The sequence below is a fragment of the Pseudorca crassidens genome, chromosome 12, assembly GCF_039906515.1.
Source record: "Pseudorca crassidens isolate mPseCra1 chromosome 12, mPseCra1.hap1, whole genome shotgun sequence".
Taxonomy (NCBI): Eukaryota; Metazoa; Chordata; class Mammalia; order Artiodactyla; family Delphinidae; genus Pseudorca; species Pseudorca crassidens.
This window is the reverse complement of record NC_090307.1, coordinates 64632125-64649160: the sequence shown is the minus strand read 5'-3', so window position 1 is coordinate 64649160 and position 17036 is coordinate 64632125. Positions and strand designations below refer to the sequence as shown.

Sequence of the window (17036 nt, the reverse complement as noted above, 5' to 3'; positions counted from 1 at the left end):
CTGGAGAAGGGGTGCCTGGGCTCTGACCAGGATCCACGATGAGTTTCCCACACACAGTAGAGCCCTATAAAAAGTTTCCTCAACTACAGTAGTGACTTGACTCCAGGTGGGGCTCTCTGTAGAGAGATGCTCCAGAAGAGCTGGCTCCCAGCACAGACCCAGGCTGGCAGTGGCCCCTTTCTGTCCCTGCTCTTCAGGTGAAGGGGCACCTTCTCCCACCCCCTGATGTGTGCCTGGGCCGGGCTGGGTGCTGGGACCCAGGACACCTTCCTGGGCAGGTGGAGCTGTGCAGAAGCCTGGATGCCCGCCCAGAGGGGCTGGGCAGCTCCTCCCTAGGGAGCAGGTGGCACTGCAGGCTGCTCAGGGCCACGCCAGCACTTTCGGGGGCCACACCACATCCCATGGGAGACGATGGCTGGGGTTGACTAGTTGATGTGCTGTTGAGTCCTGTGACCTTTCGTTACATGTGTTCATTTCCATTTTGCAGCTTTCTTCTCCTCTCGTGGGGCAGTATCATTTTTTCCCTGTTTCCGATATTTGCATGGGCCCTCGAAAAGGTTGGAGACTCCAGGCTCTCTGCCTGCATCCTGCTCGGATAGAAACCCGGGTCCTGGAGCCAGGACGCACAGCAGCTGAAGGGTCCTCCGCCCGGCTCCGCTGTGTGTGTGTGTGTGCGCGTGCGCGTGCGTGCGTGTGCGCGTGCGCGTGCGTGCGTGCGTGTGTGTGTGTGTGCGTGTGTGTGTGTACAGGTAACCCAGCATCACTCTACTTTCTATCCTCTGCAGGTGAGGACCACCAAGTCTAACAGAACCTGGATCGCCCAGCACAGTGACGGGTGCACACGAACCCACTCACTGAACACTGACGGGATACCTGCGAGTTTCCATGCCCTATGCGTGCCTTGGGGACCCAGCAACGTGCACCAAGAGGAATACCTGATGAATGGATGAGTGACCCACAGGTGATCCTGACTGTAGCTGTGGCCTCAGGGCTGCTGTACGAAAGCAGGGCTTCCTCACTCCCCAGCAGGTATGCCCGAGCCCTAAATGCCATGCACGCGGCACCCTGCCCACCTCACTTCTGTCAGGTGCCAGGCCCTGAGGCTCAGGTGAGCTCTGGGGAGGGCCAGGTGGGCTCCTGCACCCTCCCCGCAGAAACAGCCATCCTCCAATTTCGACAGACCCAGCGATCTCAGCAGACAAGCCCTGGCTGTCGCCCACTCACTCGGGTGTCTTTCACCTGACTGACTACTGCAAAGTGAAAGCAAGCAAATAGGGGAGGGTGCATCTTGGTGTTCAAGATTATGAACAGAATGGAGTCATTGGTTAATATGAGCCAGGACAAAACTGCAAGGCAGAAATTCAAAATTCTATATATTTAATTTACTGTACGGCATTTAAATCATCCCTTTAAACTTGGTATACTGGAATTCTTTTGCGCATTTAAGTGACACATTTAGAACCTCTTTCTATAACTCAGATCAACATGTCATCTAGAGAAACATCAACCACGAACAGGACAGAAACTGATCTATTTGGTCAAAAGGCCACCTCCTGTCGCCACTGCAAACATCTCTCCTCCCCGTCAACTGCCTTCAGCCCCAACAGTCGTACTAAGAGGCTCTTCTGTCTCCGTAGTTCCAGAAAGGCAGCACAGCTCATCAAGGAGCTGGGCGGTCCCTTTCAGAGACCACCACCACGTAAACAGAACCCACCACCCAACGTGGGGCGGGAGTGGCGCCCTCCTGCTCGGCCCCATTCGAGCCACAGCAGCCCCGAGCCCCCGCGGCTTGAGCGTATTTCACTGCTGCGATCACAGATTTCCATCTCCGCCATTGTGCAGCTAGGTGCCAGACTGGATTCACACACTGCATCCTGACTGTCCCCCGTGAAACAGATTACACAAGAACACTGCGGGCAGGGGCTGGCAAGTGATGAAAGGGGTCACAGTGGGAAAGGCAGACCCGGTGACGACGGCCGGAGTGAGGGGCACAGGGAGGCACTTGTGTGACACCAGGAAATGCTGTCTGCCTGGTGACTTCCAGCAAACACCTGAAAATAATCACATGATTTACAAAGAAACACCTCTTCTGGATAAATGTTGTGTCCAATATTTATCTCATTCAAGTTAATAACAGACATAAAGTCACTGATTCAGGTGCTTTTCTGAGCCACGGGGATTCCAGGGATCACAATCGTTTTCCCTGCCCAGGTGGAGAAAACCCAGGCCCAAGGCGGTAACGAACCAAGATCACTGCCCAGAGTAGCAGACAGAGCCTCTGACTCTGATTCTAAGCCACTCGTGTGACAGGAGCAATGCACAAATCTATTGTCATCCACGATAAAAACAAGTTTCAGTGCTGGGCCTCCAAAAAAATATCGTTAAGGGTCCTTCCCCTTGCAAACGTCACACCCAAAGTTCCCAAGTAACACCATGATACCATGTCACACTGCAACAACTCCCAGGCCTCCTTACCTCTACAATGTGGGCACTTGAACAACACGGCAGCAGCGAAACAAAGTCCATCACTTGTTTCCAAAGGGAAAAGAACTGGACGTGTATCTTTCCTCAAATACAGCCCCTGCTGTTATTCAAATGTTAACATTCACACACAATAAAACCCTGTGACACACTCTCACACACATGCGTGCTCACACACATGCGTGTGCACACACACACCACAGGAGTTAGGAGGGGAACAGGGAGGAACTAACTGGTAAAGGAAACAGACATCCGGCTGTAAGATGAACAAGGTCTGAGGACCTACCGTACAACACGGTGACTACAGGTGGCAACACTGTTGTACAAATGAAACTTTTGCTAAGAGTAGAACTTAAATATTCTCACCAAAAAAAAAAAAGGGACAAAAGCGGTAAACATGTGAGGTGATAGATGTGGTAATTTACTAGGTGGCGGGAATACTTTCACAATGTGTACATATATTAAATCACCACAATGTACACGTTAAACATCTTACAATTTTGTCAACTATACCTCAATAAGGCTGATGTTTTAAAAAATTTAAAGCAAGCTGCAAAGTACAACCATGACTTTTGACTGTTCTGACTGTGTTTCTTCAACTCCCAGCCCTGGCTGACTGATAACCGCAGACCCCAGACCCAAGCTCCCTGGTGGCTCCGCTCGTCCCCCAGCCCATGAGCTAAGCGTCTGCCCGAGTCTCCCGGGATCAGGCCTCTCCCCTCGGAGGCTGGATCACCCTCCAGTGACTCCACTCCACAGCCTCCGCCCTGAAATAACCACACTCCCCTCCCTCACTCCCCAGCAGTGAGACCCCCGAATGGGGGCGGGCTGGGGGGGGACCCCTCCTAGCTGGTGCAGCTCTGACTATATATCTATTCAACTCCTGATGTGATTTCACACCCATTCCTTCAAACTCTTTTTTTTTCTTTTTTTACATAATCATATCACAGCAATAAGACTCTTCTCAAAACCTGTTGAAAAGCCAGACCCCTCCCCCCTTTACCTTCCCTGTCGTGTCTCAGATGGCAACTTCGAGTTCACCTGAAGGCCACCTGCTCTGTGGACAAGGCAGGGTCCTTCCAGGGGCTCCCCCTCTGTTCTCCGTCTATAAGTTTCCCTTGCCTATAAGGTGGGGCTCAGAGCTACGTGCTCTCTCAGGACCTGCATGGGTATAACTGCCTTGTCTCACAGCCTCACTCTCCTACTCAAAACCCTTCAATGACTTCCTTCAGAATAGAGAATAAAAACTACTTGGCCCGACATCCTGGCTTTCTGTAATCTGGCCCCAATCTACCTTTCTAGTAATGCTCCTTAAAATCAGCCCTGACCTCCAAGCAAGTTGGCTTTTTGTGACCATTCCCCCACATGCCAGGCTGCTCAGGAAAGAGAGTTCTCCAAGGCCCCCACCCACGATGGGTCTGCCTTGTGCACCCACGCACCAGTGCTGTCCCACACTTGGCACTGGAGAAATTGCCCCAAACCTCTATGGATCTTCTCAAGGGCACCAGTTTACCACTAGATGGAGACCACATCCTGTACCCCGGCACGCCCCCATACTCTGCATCCTGTGCCCATCACATGCTCAACACTCACAAAAATACTCTCCACGAAATATACCCCCCAAAAGGATGTGTTGCTACTACTTAGGGTACCATTTTCTATGAGTAACCACCCCAAACACATTTTCTCTAGAACACTCTCCAGCCCCCTGTCCTGTTCTGAAAATTAGTCCTGGCACCTGGTTTTTCTGGGAGAAGCTACCTGCACTGTCCATCAGTCCCTGTTACTCCAGGTTAAATGTCCTGACACGAGAACGAATGCAGAGCCACAAGGGACTGAGGAGGCAGCAGCCATTGCTCCTGCGGCCTTGTGGGGTTGCAGGTGCCCTGGGACATCTTTAAAACCCTCTCCATTTTTTAAGGTCAGACTGGCCTTTAAGAACTTGGATTCATGCAAGTTCCCTCCGCAAGAAGCAGACGACACTCGGAATTTCTATCTTCCAAGCACACATAACAGGAAGGGGCTGCACTTTCTTGGTTGTCCTTCTGTAGAAACTATATCAAGTCACAGACATAGACCTGAATCAAGTCGCAGAAGGTATATCACTGTCCTTGCCTGGCTCAGCCGCCCGCACCTCCCAAGACAGGGAGAGCAGCCTGCTTCCAACCCTGATGGCTGGAGAGACTGCCGGTCTGAGCACGTTCCCAGGAACAACATCTGGGTTCCCCCAGAGATCTAAGGAGAAAAGGGTCAGAGGTTAGTTCAAGTTCCTTTTTCTCCCATTTTTTAGAATAAGTGAATAAAGGAAGCCCAGAAGCCCCAGTGAAGATGAAGGGATAAAGATAAGGAGGCAACACGCCCAGGCATCCCTTCGGAAACAGGTTCTGCCAATGTGAGGGTGGGGCCTCTTCCCAAAGAGGGGAACCACACCTCATTGTTCCAGCCAAGTCCCCCCAGGAAATCTCGGGGGCCCCTGACACGGGCAGACAACGTTCTGCTCCTCTGATGATGTGAACAGAACCAAGAGGTGTTGCGGTTCACTCTCCAGACACCCAGGCTGTTGTCAGCTGGCATCACACCCCGCATGGCACCCAGATGACGATGAGCGCTCCTTGCAGCTTGTCCAAAACGGGGAGAATTTATGCCCTACATGTAGCTGAGGGGATGGCAGGCAAGAGATTCAGGGAAGGGCGAAGCATCTCTGAGAGATGGCTATGCCTTCGGGACGACCCAGAAGACACTTCTAAGAGCCACTCTGGGAGGTCGGCTCGCTTGCTGCCTGTGGCTCCAGCTCCCGAACACAAGAGCTCATTCCTTCTTTTCCAGGGATCGTGTGCTTCATGATTAGTTTTCACCTTTGATTTCCTTTTTCTTTCCAGGCAGGATGAAGCAAAGACCACCTAGCTTTCCCGCTGCTGTTAGCTCTTGGGACATGACAAGAATGGATGAAGGAGTGAAAAAATGATTATTGCTAAACTTAGGTTGCTGGGAGTTTTTTCCAAACCAAAAGCCTATGTTGGCGTCTGCTCTGAGACGTAACTAAAAGAGCTCCAAGCCAGGTGGCTGATTCCGTGGTTGGGCCTCCGGGGCGGGGGGGTGGGGGGTACCTTCTGCAGGACAGGACACATGCTGTGATGACTGAATCTCAGTTCTATTTCTGCAGTTCCTCAAAGAGGGTCCCTTCCAAGCTTTACTGCAGACCCTTTTGGGTAATTTTTCTGAGGCAAATACATGACTAAGGACATGGAGTCCAACAACAAGGCCCCTCCCAGCTGAGCTGCATCTGCTCCGCCTGTCAGTGCCCCTCCCCCCATAACTTCATCCTGAGAGCACAGACCCACCCCGCCCCCACCCCATTCAGACTGTGAGTTTTCATGGGTATAAAGTCACTACTTATGTCACATAAATCCCACTCCTAGCACTGGGGAAACACTGAGCAAAGCGACCATCGGAAGGTGCCGTGTCCCAGGGTGCAGCCGAGTGGGTGCTCGTGAGGGCTCCACCTCTCTGCCTCCAGCACCATTAGCAGAGTGGCCGGTCAAAAGAGCCAGCTCTGGAACGTTCTCAGAGATTCATCAGAAAAGAAAGCATGCCAGGTGAGTCTCTAAAACCCTCCCTAATTAAGAAGCTAAACCCTGGAAATGAACAGTCAGGACACACGGTGTCAACCAGAGCAGCACCAGGCTCAGCAACACACACGACTGATCCGGTCCCTCGTCTGCGTCCCACCGTTCAGGGCAGGGCGTGTCTGGGTGAGATCACTCGGCATCCTGCAGCGGCGGAGCGCAGTCTAAATCAACAGCACCATCCACTTACACCTCTCCCTTCACGCTCTCTCTAATGCCTGATATTAGTTGAGTTTGTACGAAAACTGATCCGAAAGAGAGGGCCTCTTCTCTCCCCCGACACTGCATCCCCCTCCCCCAGGAAGCAGACTCGCATTGATTTCTGTCTGATTACACGAGGGCCTGCCCTGACTTTCCCGTTACTTAAGCCGGCGTCTCAGTGCGTGTCCTCAGAGACCGGGCTCCGCTCAGGCAGGGCCGTCTAGACAGTATTCATGACCCATCTGTCTGGCAGGCCTGCGGACGGCAAACTCTATTAGAACTGAAGCCGCGCCTCCCACCCGCTCTCCCTTTGCAAAGCAGGAATCTGACACTGAAAATTACTATCATTGTTGCAGTTCTCAAAATAGCACTGCCAGACTTTCATTAACATCCACGCTAGACTACTAAATATTTAAAGAAGTGGATAAATTTCATCTGAAGTGGGACAGCCCCGTACACATGAAAGCAGTAACAGAATCAAAATGTAAATCTAAGAGGTAGTTTTTATCCAGTAAATTTAGTGTCACAGCAGGAGGAAAGGAAGCCTAGGGTTTACTGAAAGTCCCTCCCATTTGTTCTCTGCCTTTGTTTATTTGAAAAGGCAGAGTTGCCTTCCAAGTTCTTACAAGATTTTAATTGACAGAAAACCGTCTTGGAGAAACAGAGGCACAAACCAAAGGGGCGGGCGGGGAGGGGCCCTTCTGGCATGAAGGAGGAGGGTGAGCCTGCCCCTCTGTGGGCGGCGGGGTAGCTGCTGCACCCTGACCTTGTTTAAATGCCATCCTGGGTCATTTACACACAAGCCAGTAATTGTTTTGCCATGGATTCCTTTTTTAAGTTGAAAAAGGGGTGGGCAGCCCTGTCAAAAGAACACACACTGCTGTGCAGAACAGCTTGGTTCAAGCCGAGCGGCCTCTACTACTGACCTTGACCAAGGCAGGAGCCACCCCAACATCCCTGCCCTGGGGCAACACAACGCACTGGGAGACCATCCCACCCTCCCTGTGGAGGCCACATCAGAGTGTGATCCACTGAGGGCATCTGGAGGGGCCACAGAGCTCACAAGACCCAGCGGTGCATCAGGGGTACAGGGCTAACAGTCCACGTCTGACCAAGGGGGGGCTCTGTGCTCACAGCAGGTGAAGGGGAGTAAGCAGTGGCAGAAATGGAGGCACCCTGTTCACTGGATCCCACCAGCTCCCGTGTTCACATTTCCACCCTCCTGATCAGAAAGGAAAACGGAAAGGGGAACTGACTTCCTGCAGGTCATATATATATAGGACACAGCCGGGCGGAACTGAAGAAGGGATTAATTACTCCAACAATCTGTAGAGGAAACCTGAAGGAACTCAACAAAACCAATGATCCCTGATACAGTAGGGATCCTGGGTTAATATTTTGGAATCTACTTGAAAATCCAGGATGAAACGAAGATTACCATCGTCTATATATCAATTAAAAACTGCCATATAAACAATTGCTCTTGGAGCCCTCACTTCTATGGGCCTTCATAATAATACATTGTTTGTTTGATCTCCACCCTACAAACCTTTAAAAACTGATGCGTAAATCCTTATCCTACTAAAAAAAATCATGAAAAAACAAACACCTAGAAGCAAAAACAAACAAACAAAAACCACAGCCTGAATTTAGTTCCTCGCTTCAACATGTTCTAGCTGGGTGACCCTGAATAAATTACTTAACCTCTCTGAGCACTGTTCCCTAGGCTAGATTTCTAGGTTTTGAGATAAATTACATGATGCATGTAAACAGCCGGCACTCAGCAAATGGCAGGTCTCTGCCCACCTCATCCCCATCCTAAGAAGCCACAGGCCTTCAGATAAACTCCTTGCACCGCTAATCATCAGAGAAGTACAGCTATGTTGCTGCTTTGCTTTTGGTAAGTGGTGATGAGATGAGTGGGAAGCAGCAGCGGGTGAAGCCCCGGCTGGTGCGTCCTGGCACCCGGCTGTCAACATATAAGATGAGGAGGGAGTGGAGGGCTGGCCCAGCACAGCGCCCTCCGCAGCAGCATTCGGGCTACTCTTCCACGGGGCCTTTGCTGAGAAACACGAACTACTTCGAAAGACAAGATTGAGGGCAACAGCAAGAGTTTAATGTGGACTGTCTGTCAGAAAGTAGTACTGTGTCAACGTTACATTTTCTGGGCTTTGGTAACTATACTATGGTTATGGAAGAGAATGTCTTTTTCTTAGGAAATACACATTTAAGTATTTTTGGGTGAAGAGACATGGTGCCTGCAACTTACTACGTGCAAGGCATTATTCTAACTGCTTTACCTAAACTATTTTACTAAATCCTTAGAACAATCCTTTGAGGGAGATACCAATACTATTATTGTCTTTGTTTCACACAGGAGAAAAATCAAGGTATAAGGAGGTTAAGCAACTTGCCTAAAGCCACAATCAGTGAGTGGGGACTGCAGACTGTAACTCAGGGCCTCATCTTGGATTTTCTAGTTGGAACAAACTGCAGGCCCAGCACCGTTTGCAGGGCTGTTTACAGCACAGCCAGCAGCAGTACAAAGCCGGTCCCAGGGACACACTGGCAGGAAGCGGGACCTGCGCTGGTAGACTGACCAGGTCACTGATGCGACAAGCAGCACACCCACACGTGCCAGCACACGCGCACCTAATCTAGTCAAGTCACCTCTGGGCCCCGCACAAACCAGCCCTTCCTGTGCCCCAGGAGGGCTTGTCTCCCAGGGGCTCTGCACTGGGAAACCGAGACCCCAGTAGAGCACAGGGCATCCTGCCACACTGCTGGCCACAGAATGAACCCCAACTAGAGTAGGGACATACTCCAGTGAGTTTGGGTGTTGGCAGTAACCAATATACACCGTAATGACAGACAATTTGGGGAACAGACCTTATGTCCCCTCTCTCTGTGTCCTATCACGCAGGCTTCCAGGGCTGAATAAGTATTCTCACCCTCCAGGTCTACTTGCAGGGCACTAGGCCACGCAAAACGCAAGTTTTTTTTCATCCTCTGGTCCGACTTGAGTTTTCAAAAATAATCACATTCAATAATCTGCAAAAATACTGATTCACTATGCTGTACACCTGAAACTAACACAATATTGTAAACCAACTATACTTGCATAAAAAAATTTCTTTAATTTTTAAAAAGCTTATCAAATAGGAACAGAGCCCTATAGCTAATATAGAAATTAAATTTGTAGTTAAAACCATTTGTACAAAGAAAACCCTAAGCCCAGATGGCTTCAATGGTGTATTTTATAAAATATTTGAAGAAGAAATAATAGCAATTCTACATAATCTCTAAACTATTGATGCATATAACACAGAGGAAAATCAAAATAATTATGCTGGATGAAAGAAGCCAAACAGAAGAGTGTGCACATTATGATTCCAGTTATATAAACTCTAGAAAATACAAGCCAATCTATAAAGACACCAATCCATCAGTGGTCGCCTGGGGTGCAGACAGGGAGCTAAGACAGGAAGGGACCACAGGAGAGTGACAAACATGTTGGGCAGATGGACACACCATGGTTAACTTGTGATGGTTTCATGGGTATATTCCTATGTAAAACTTTCCAAATTGTAATTGCTAAATATGTGCACTTTCCTGTGTGTCAATTATTCCACAAAAGCTGTTTAAAGATAGATATATAGCCAACTGAAAAAACATAAAGTAAAAAAAAAAAATCACATTCATCCATTCACTCAGCACGTATTTACAGGGCCACTCACTGAATATTGTATACACCACACACTGTATACTATATATGCCATGCAACGTATACTATATATGCCACGCACTATGGGAGGCACTAAGGCTACAGCTGAAACCCTTGTAGTCACTGTTCAACTAAGGGCCATGCTGACAGCTTGCTGGGAAGTAACAAAGGAAGGATAAATGGTTTTCAATTCAATTCAACAGATCCTTTTCAAGTGCCGACATGTACAGTCCATGCTTTGTTAGGAGTGTCAGGGCTTCCAAAGATGTGAGCACAACCCCTGTCTTCAAAGAGCTTAACACTTGAAATCATTCTTGTCCACATGTGATGATGAAGCAGAACAGTCAACACCTTAAGAGGGACACAAGATGTTGTAGGGTTCCAAGCAGGAGAAATTATTTCTGGTAAGGGTTAGTGACCAATCAGGAAAGTGACCAACCTGATGTAACTGGCAAAACACTAAGAGACAGAAAATACCAAAAGGACGGTCTGGTCTGGGGGTGGAGGAAGAAATAACTGCTTCAGCTTTGAATGCTCAGGAGTTGGAGAGGTTTGGGAGAAGCCTTACGAGCAGAGTTGGATACTTCGTCTGAGCTGGAGATAAGAATACGGGCGTGGCTTTGATGGCAAGTGGTGTCTAGAATCCCACAGACAAGGGCAAGGACCAGGCTGGAACCTGGTGGACAGAGGAGCCGCCACAGAGAAGGAGCAGCTGGAGGTGTCCAGGGAGACCTGGACCCTAAGGGAACGGAGAATCTCAAAGAGGGGATGATAAACCTTACCGACTATGGAGAAAAGGCCAGAAAGAGAAGAAATGGGAAGAAAAAAAAAAAAATCCATGGGATCTGGCCGTGAACAAGCAACCCAGCAAAAGCAGCCAGGGGAGAGCAGTGGTGAGTAAGAAGGGGCTGGAGAGGGCGGGTCGGGGCGAGCTGAGCTGCTCCGGGAGGGAAAGGGACAGGGCAGGCCCAGCCAGGGCAAGCGCAGGGGAGGGCAGGGGAGGGCTCCACCCAGGAATGGCAAGGACCTGAGGGCTGCTCGGGCCCTCCCTAACAGAGGCCACGCTGCCCTTGGGTCTGCGAGGCTGATGCAGCAGCGGGCAGTGGGCTCAGAGGCACAGGGCGGTCAGAAGGCACTTGGGGAAGTCAGAGGGAGGAAGGTGAAGGTGAGGGGCCTGGAGGAGAAGGAAGGATCAGCCAGGGGAGGTGACAGAGCGGCTGGTGAGACCCCTAGTGCTGGGGAACAGGACTCTGCACTCCTGGAGTCTCACTTCCTTGAAGTTAAACAGGCCACTGAGAATCACAGAATCCTAGATAAAATTGTAACAGGGAGGAGCCAATCCTGACTCCATCTTGGATCTGTTTCTTTTACTTTAACCTTTGCTGCCCGCTGCTTTTGTTCACTAAAAGGATACTGTCTAGCAGACCTACTAGAGAATGGACTTGAGGACGTAGGGAGTGGGAAGGGTAAGCTGGGACAAAGTGAGAGAGTGGCATGGACATATATATACTACCAAACGTAAAATAGATAGCTAGTGGGAAGCAGCTGCATAGCACAGGGAGATCAGCTCGGTGCTTTGTGACCACCTAGAGGGGTGGGATAGGGAGGGTGGGAGGGAGGGAGATGCAAGAGGGAAGAGATATGGGGGGATATATGTATAGCTGATTCACTTTGTTATAAAGCAGAAACTAACACATCATTGTAAAGCAATTATACTCCAATAAAGATGTTAAAAAAAAAAAAGGATACTGTCTATACACAGTGGCCTGCCTCAGGGAACCCTGTCCCTCTGCCTGAACGTTAAACCAAAGTGCCTTTATTCAGCGAAGCATTCGGACCCTGTCCACCTGTGGATGGCTGCAAGGAAGAAGAAATTAACACATCCCCTCCCCAAGGCTGGCCATTCCAGGAGATATTTGCAAAACTTACGGCCTTTTTACTTTACTTCCTCATCTCCTCCCCCTCTCTGTTCTATGAAAGAAACAGGCATCCAAACCCCGATAAGATGGGTTTTCGGACACACTAGTCTGTCATCTTCTCTGTCTGCCGGCTGTCCGAATAAAGTCGTATTCCTTGCCTCAACACCTCGTCTCCCAATTTACTGGCCTGTCATGTGGTGAGCAGAGCGAGCTCGGACTCGGTGACAAAACCTGGGAGCTGGTCACACCCAAGTGCAGCAGAGGTTGTTCCTAAAAAGGTTCCATGTACACAACTAGACATTTTAATTCATCCGTTCAGAATGACACTGATCACCTCTGAAGCGCTAGAGGGAACCTTCTCGTTATTAAGAAAACTGATGCAATATGAGATCTACTTCCTGGTAATCACATAGCAAATGGGAGTTTCTCTTTATAGAAGTATCCCCACTAGTAAATGGAGAAAAAAGGGCAGAATTAGGTCATGACTGCTTTGCAACCCCCCAATGACTGACGATAATCACATAACAGAACGAGCCCCCCGAAGTGGACAGCAGGACCTCAGAGTGCCTTCATTCACACCTGAGCCTCCCCAAACTTGGAGACCCGACCATTGACAGACAGGAAGCCTGAGAGGTGGTGAGCACACGTCCTGGGGAAGCGGGGCACAATCTGGAGCGTGAGACACTGCCACTAGACAGTCCAGACCTTCCACCCAGATCAAGGCGGTGGCTGGGGTGTGTGTGTGTGTGTGTGTGTGTGTGTGTGTGTGTGTGTGTGTGTGTGTGTGTGTGTGTGTGTGTGTGTGTGTGTGTGTGTGTGTGTGCGCGCGCACGCGCGCGTGGCCCAGATAGGAAACACTCCTCAGGGGACAGCACAGCATCCTGGAACAACGCTTAGGGCCCCTTTGGATCCTGCTTCAAACAAACTGTAAACATAACAAAACAATTTATAAGACAGCTGGAGGAATATGAATGTTATTAGAGAATTATCGTTAATGAAATAAACAGAAAAAATAAAGGTCCGGTCTCTGTGAAGCCTGGTTGTGAATAGGTTTCTACATGGTTACGAACATGGTCCCAAATACACAGTGCTGATGTTCAGTGACTCACTGTGTGGATGTCTCTGTACACTGCACGCGACTCAAGATGTCACGCTGACACCTTGAACTCACAGTGCTGTGTGTCGACTCTATCTTGACAAAGCTGAGTGAGTGGGTGAAGGAATAAAGTCCTGGGGAGGCGGGGAGCAGACAGCCAGACATGGGGCACAGGGGAGCACAGCTCGGTGACAAGGAGAGTGCCAGTCCCTTTGGAAAAAACTGACGAAGGTGGGAAGAGCTGGAGAGCTGGTTTGGGAAGAAAGACACTCAGCTCAGATTTTAATGTGCTGAGTTTATCTTATTTGGTAGTTATTACCCTAAACAGCCCTGGGCAAAAAAACAGTTTCCTTCTGAAAAGTCCTGAAGTTAAAATCCTGGCTGAATCGGGGAACTTTATTAGCATCTGCTCATCTGACTTTGAGATTAGGTTTACTAGGCCACCAATGAAGAAAGAAGCAAAGAGCCACCAGTAACGGTGAGAGTGCCACCCTCTCCTCCCACCGCCCGCCCCATGTCGGACCCCCTCATTCACTGGAGGTGAAGCTGTCGCAGGGACCCCTCTGTGCTCACCAGCTCCAGGGCATGACTCCTGAGCAGTGACTGAGGAAGGCCTGCTCTTGCCAATGCCTTCAAAGCACATGGTTCCTTCAAGGCTGCCCAATGCCTGCTTCTCAGAAGTCAGAGAAACTGCTCCCGCCACCAAGATGTGGCACAGGGGCTTCAAAGAGTAGTGGATTTGCGGAGCCAAAGCCCAGTGAGGAGGGCCAGCATCACAGGCGACAGGCAGGCTGTGCAGCTGGGGACCCGAGGTCCGTCCCTTCAGTGACAAGGGCAGGAGGTGTGGCGTGACTGGCTCACTCTCTGCCTCCAGCCACCCGCCAAGGCCTCGCTCACCCACACTCCACCGTCCTTGGCCCTGACACCCAGCACACCTCCTCTGCAAAGCCACCGTGACCACGTCCCAGCAGAACGGTCCTCTGTGGACTCCTGGACCACGAATTGCTGGGACCACTCGGCTTGGCAGCCTGTGTTCATGTTGAGTCGTCTTTGTACGAGTGTCTTTCAGTTCCCCAAAAGACACTGCTTCTCATTGAGGTGGCTTCTCTTGTTGCACAGCATGGGCTCTGGGTGCGTGGGCTTCAGTAGTTGTGGCTCGCGGGCTCTAGAGCACAGGCTCAGCAGTTGTGGCGCATGGGCTTAGTTGCTCCGCGGCATGGGGGATCTTCCCGGACCAGGGCTCGAACCCATGCCCCCTGCATTGATGTTCAGTGACTCGCTGTGCGGATGTCTCTGTACACTGTACGTGACACCAGGGAAGTCCCTCAGAAGTACAATGTTTTGATGGAGGAACAGAAAAGACATGGGAAAAGCTGGCCACAGCATTCCCCTCTTCTGTAAAAAGATGAACCAGCAAGACGCCTTCCCCGTGAAACACTCGGCACAGCCCCGTCCCCACATCTGTGCAGGGCCTCGGGGCCCACTGAACCAGGCCCTCACCTCAGGCCACGGATCAGCAAGGCGGAGAAGCAGTGAGACCACTCAGGAAGGAAAAGTTTCTTACAGCTACTATAAGGGCTTCTATTATCATTAGCACTGCTGCCTTCACAAATGACAGTGACATTTTCTTTCTAACCTTAATTCATTCTAAATTTTAGCAAATATGAAATGAGAGAGAGGACCAAGACACCTGAGCCAGGGCGCATGCCCACAGCCAACAACACAGGCAGAAAACTGATTCCACCCTGCTTGAACCTAAGTGCGATCAAAGAGTAGAACACTGAGTGTTTCCCTTACTTGGGTACAAAGCAGATCAAGTAAATGACTCTTGTTCTTAGACAGGAATAAGGAGAAAGCACTCTTTGTTTTCTTAGAATGCATCAGTCTATAGACAAGAAGTCCTGTAATATTCCAAGTTCCCAAGGCAGGGAGGAAGTGGCGCCCCCAACAGAGGTACGCCTGCTGCAGCCGCAGGCTGGTGGGCCCTGCAGACCCCCTCCCAAGTGGAGAGCATCCAAGCCCTGCTGGGCAGCTGAGGAGGAGTAGAACAGCCTTTGCTCTGTGCTCTTGCCTGGCAGACCAAGGGAAGGAGAGTACAGTCATTCGGTACCCAATCACCCTCCAGCAGCACAGAGGACAGAGCAGCCACAGCAAACCCATATGTGATGAAAGGCCCCTGAGCCAGCAGGGGAGCGAGGACTGTGGGCCAGGCCCAGCAAACCCCCTTCAGCTGGCGGCTCCCCAGCAGGCCTTCTGCAGGGGCAGAGGAAGTGGGAAATGCCCAGAACCTCTGAGGATGAACTCGCCTGTGGATGCCTGGAACCCATGCTCCACCTGAAGGAGGCTCTGCCGTGCAGACAGACGGCAGCAGTCACGGAGGTCCCCTCCCCAAGACGTCCCAAACGGCAAGCAGGGACGAAGACAGCAATGAGACGATGATGCAGACCGCACTCTTCATGTGTGTTATTTCATGTAAATCCTCATAGCAACCTTATATGGCAGAAATTATTCTCATTTTGCAGACAGAGAAACTAAGCCTTAAAGGGGTTCAGGTGCTTCCTTAAGCTAGAACTAGAACCCAGGTTAACCTGAAGCCACAGCCCTCATCCTGCCCTTTGTCATTGTGTCTCCTGACTTTCCAATCTTCTTAAAAGACAGCATATTGTAAACAGCCTCCCATTTTGGCTACAAGGGCACAAGCCTAGTTACATCTGAACACTAGGGACCAATAGTTTGCCAACAGGATCTTAAGATTCCTCTATTAGGATACAAACTACTATATATAAAAAAAATAAACAACAAGGTCCTACTGTACAGCACAGGGAACTATATTCAATATCCTGTGAGAAACGAGAAACCATAATGGAAAAGAATATATATATGTACAACTGAATCACTTTACTGTACAGCAGAAATTAACACAACATTGTAAATCAACTATACAGACTCTCAGAGCTCCCTGGGCAACGCTGAGCCATTTACAGATGTAACAGCTTCACCTGGCTTCTAAGCAAAATTAAAGTGTTCACATTTTAAAAAATGAATGGAAAAGAGATCTGGAAATCCGCTTTATAAACCAGGAAATACTGATGAGAAAGGGGAAGAGGCTGGGAGGAAGGGACACCGCAGGACTGCAGCAGTGGCACGACCTACGTGAAGGGGAAACACCTCCGGGAAGTGCCCCTGGGCAGAGGCCAGAGGTGCGTCCTGCCTGCTTTTCACAGAAGCTCCGACCAGGCGAGACCCCACGCAGGGTCCTCATGTCCTACCCACCATTTGCTGTGTAAGTGTGTACGTTACTCAAGTCCAGAGAACACAAGTGAGATGTTGCCTCCACTCTGCTCTTCTCCTTCTAAGACCCCGGCCTGAGGCTGACTGGCCTGTATCAAGTGCTCGGTACCAACCAGACTCTAAGTGCTTCCTGTGGACCATCCCACTTAATCCTCACACCCTCCATGCAGATGAGGCTCAGAGCTGCCGGACGGGGCCACTGAGGGGTCCCTTCCTCCCCTGGGTCTAGGCAGGCATACTGAGCAAATTACAGTGTTGACGACCACAAAGGCTACTGCAGAAAACATCGCCAGAGGAAGCATATGGACTAAACACCAAGGAAGCACACAGCTCACCTTAAACTGTCTTCTCAAAGTATCAAGATGGGACTCTATAAGAAGGCTCAATATAAGAAAATGCAAACTGACACAACAGAAACGACAGCACAATTAGACTCCCGATTTAGCAGGAATAAGTAGCAGGCTTAAAACTCACAGCTTTCCCCCAACATAAAAACACAGTGGGAATAGAGAAAACTGCTTCTCTTTTAAAATCCCCTCCCATTTCACATTATAGGATCAGTATTACATAGTCTGATCTCTAGAACAAAAATTTTAGAATCTGTAAATAAAAACAAATATAACTTCTCACAATAATGTCAGTAAAAGTGGGGAGAGAAGTCACATATTTCCTGAGATGATCTCAGTGGGAAGACCCCT

At 50.0% G+C, this 17036-nt stretch overlaps 1 protein-coding gene across 1 annotated transcript in view; it reads right to left on the bottom strand.

Annotated features, from left to right (window-relative positions):
- The window catches only part of LDLRAD4 (low density lipoprotein receptor class A domain containing 4), a 310369-nt gene that overhangs the window by 104183 nt on the left and 189150 nt on the right, over window positions 1-17036 (bottom strand).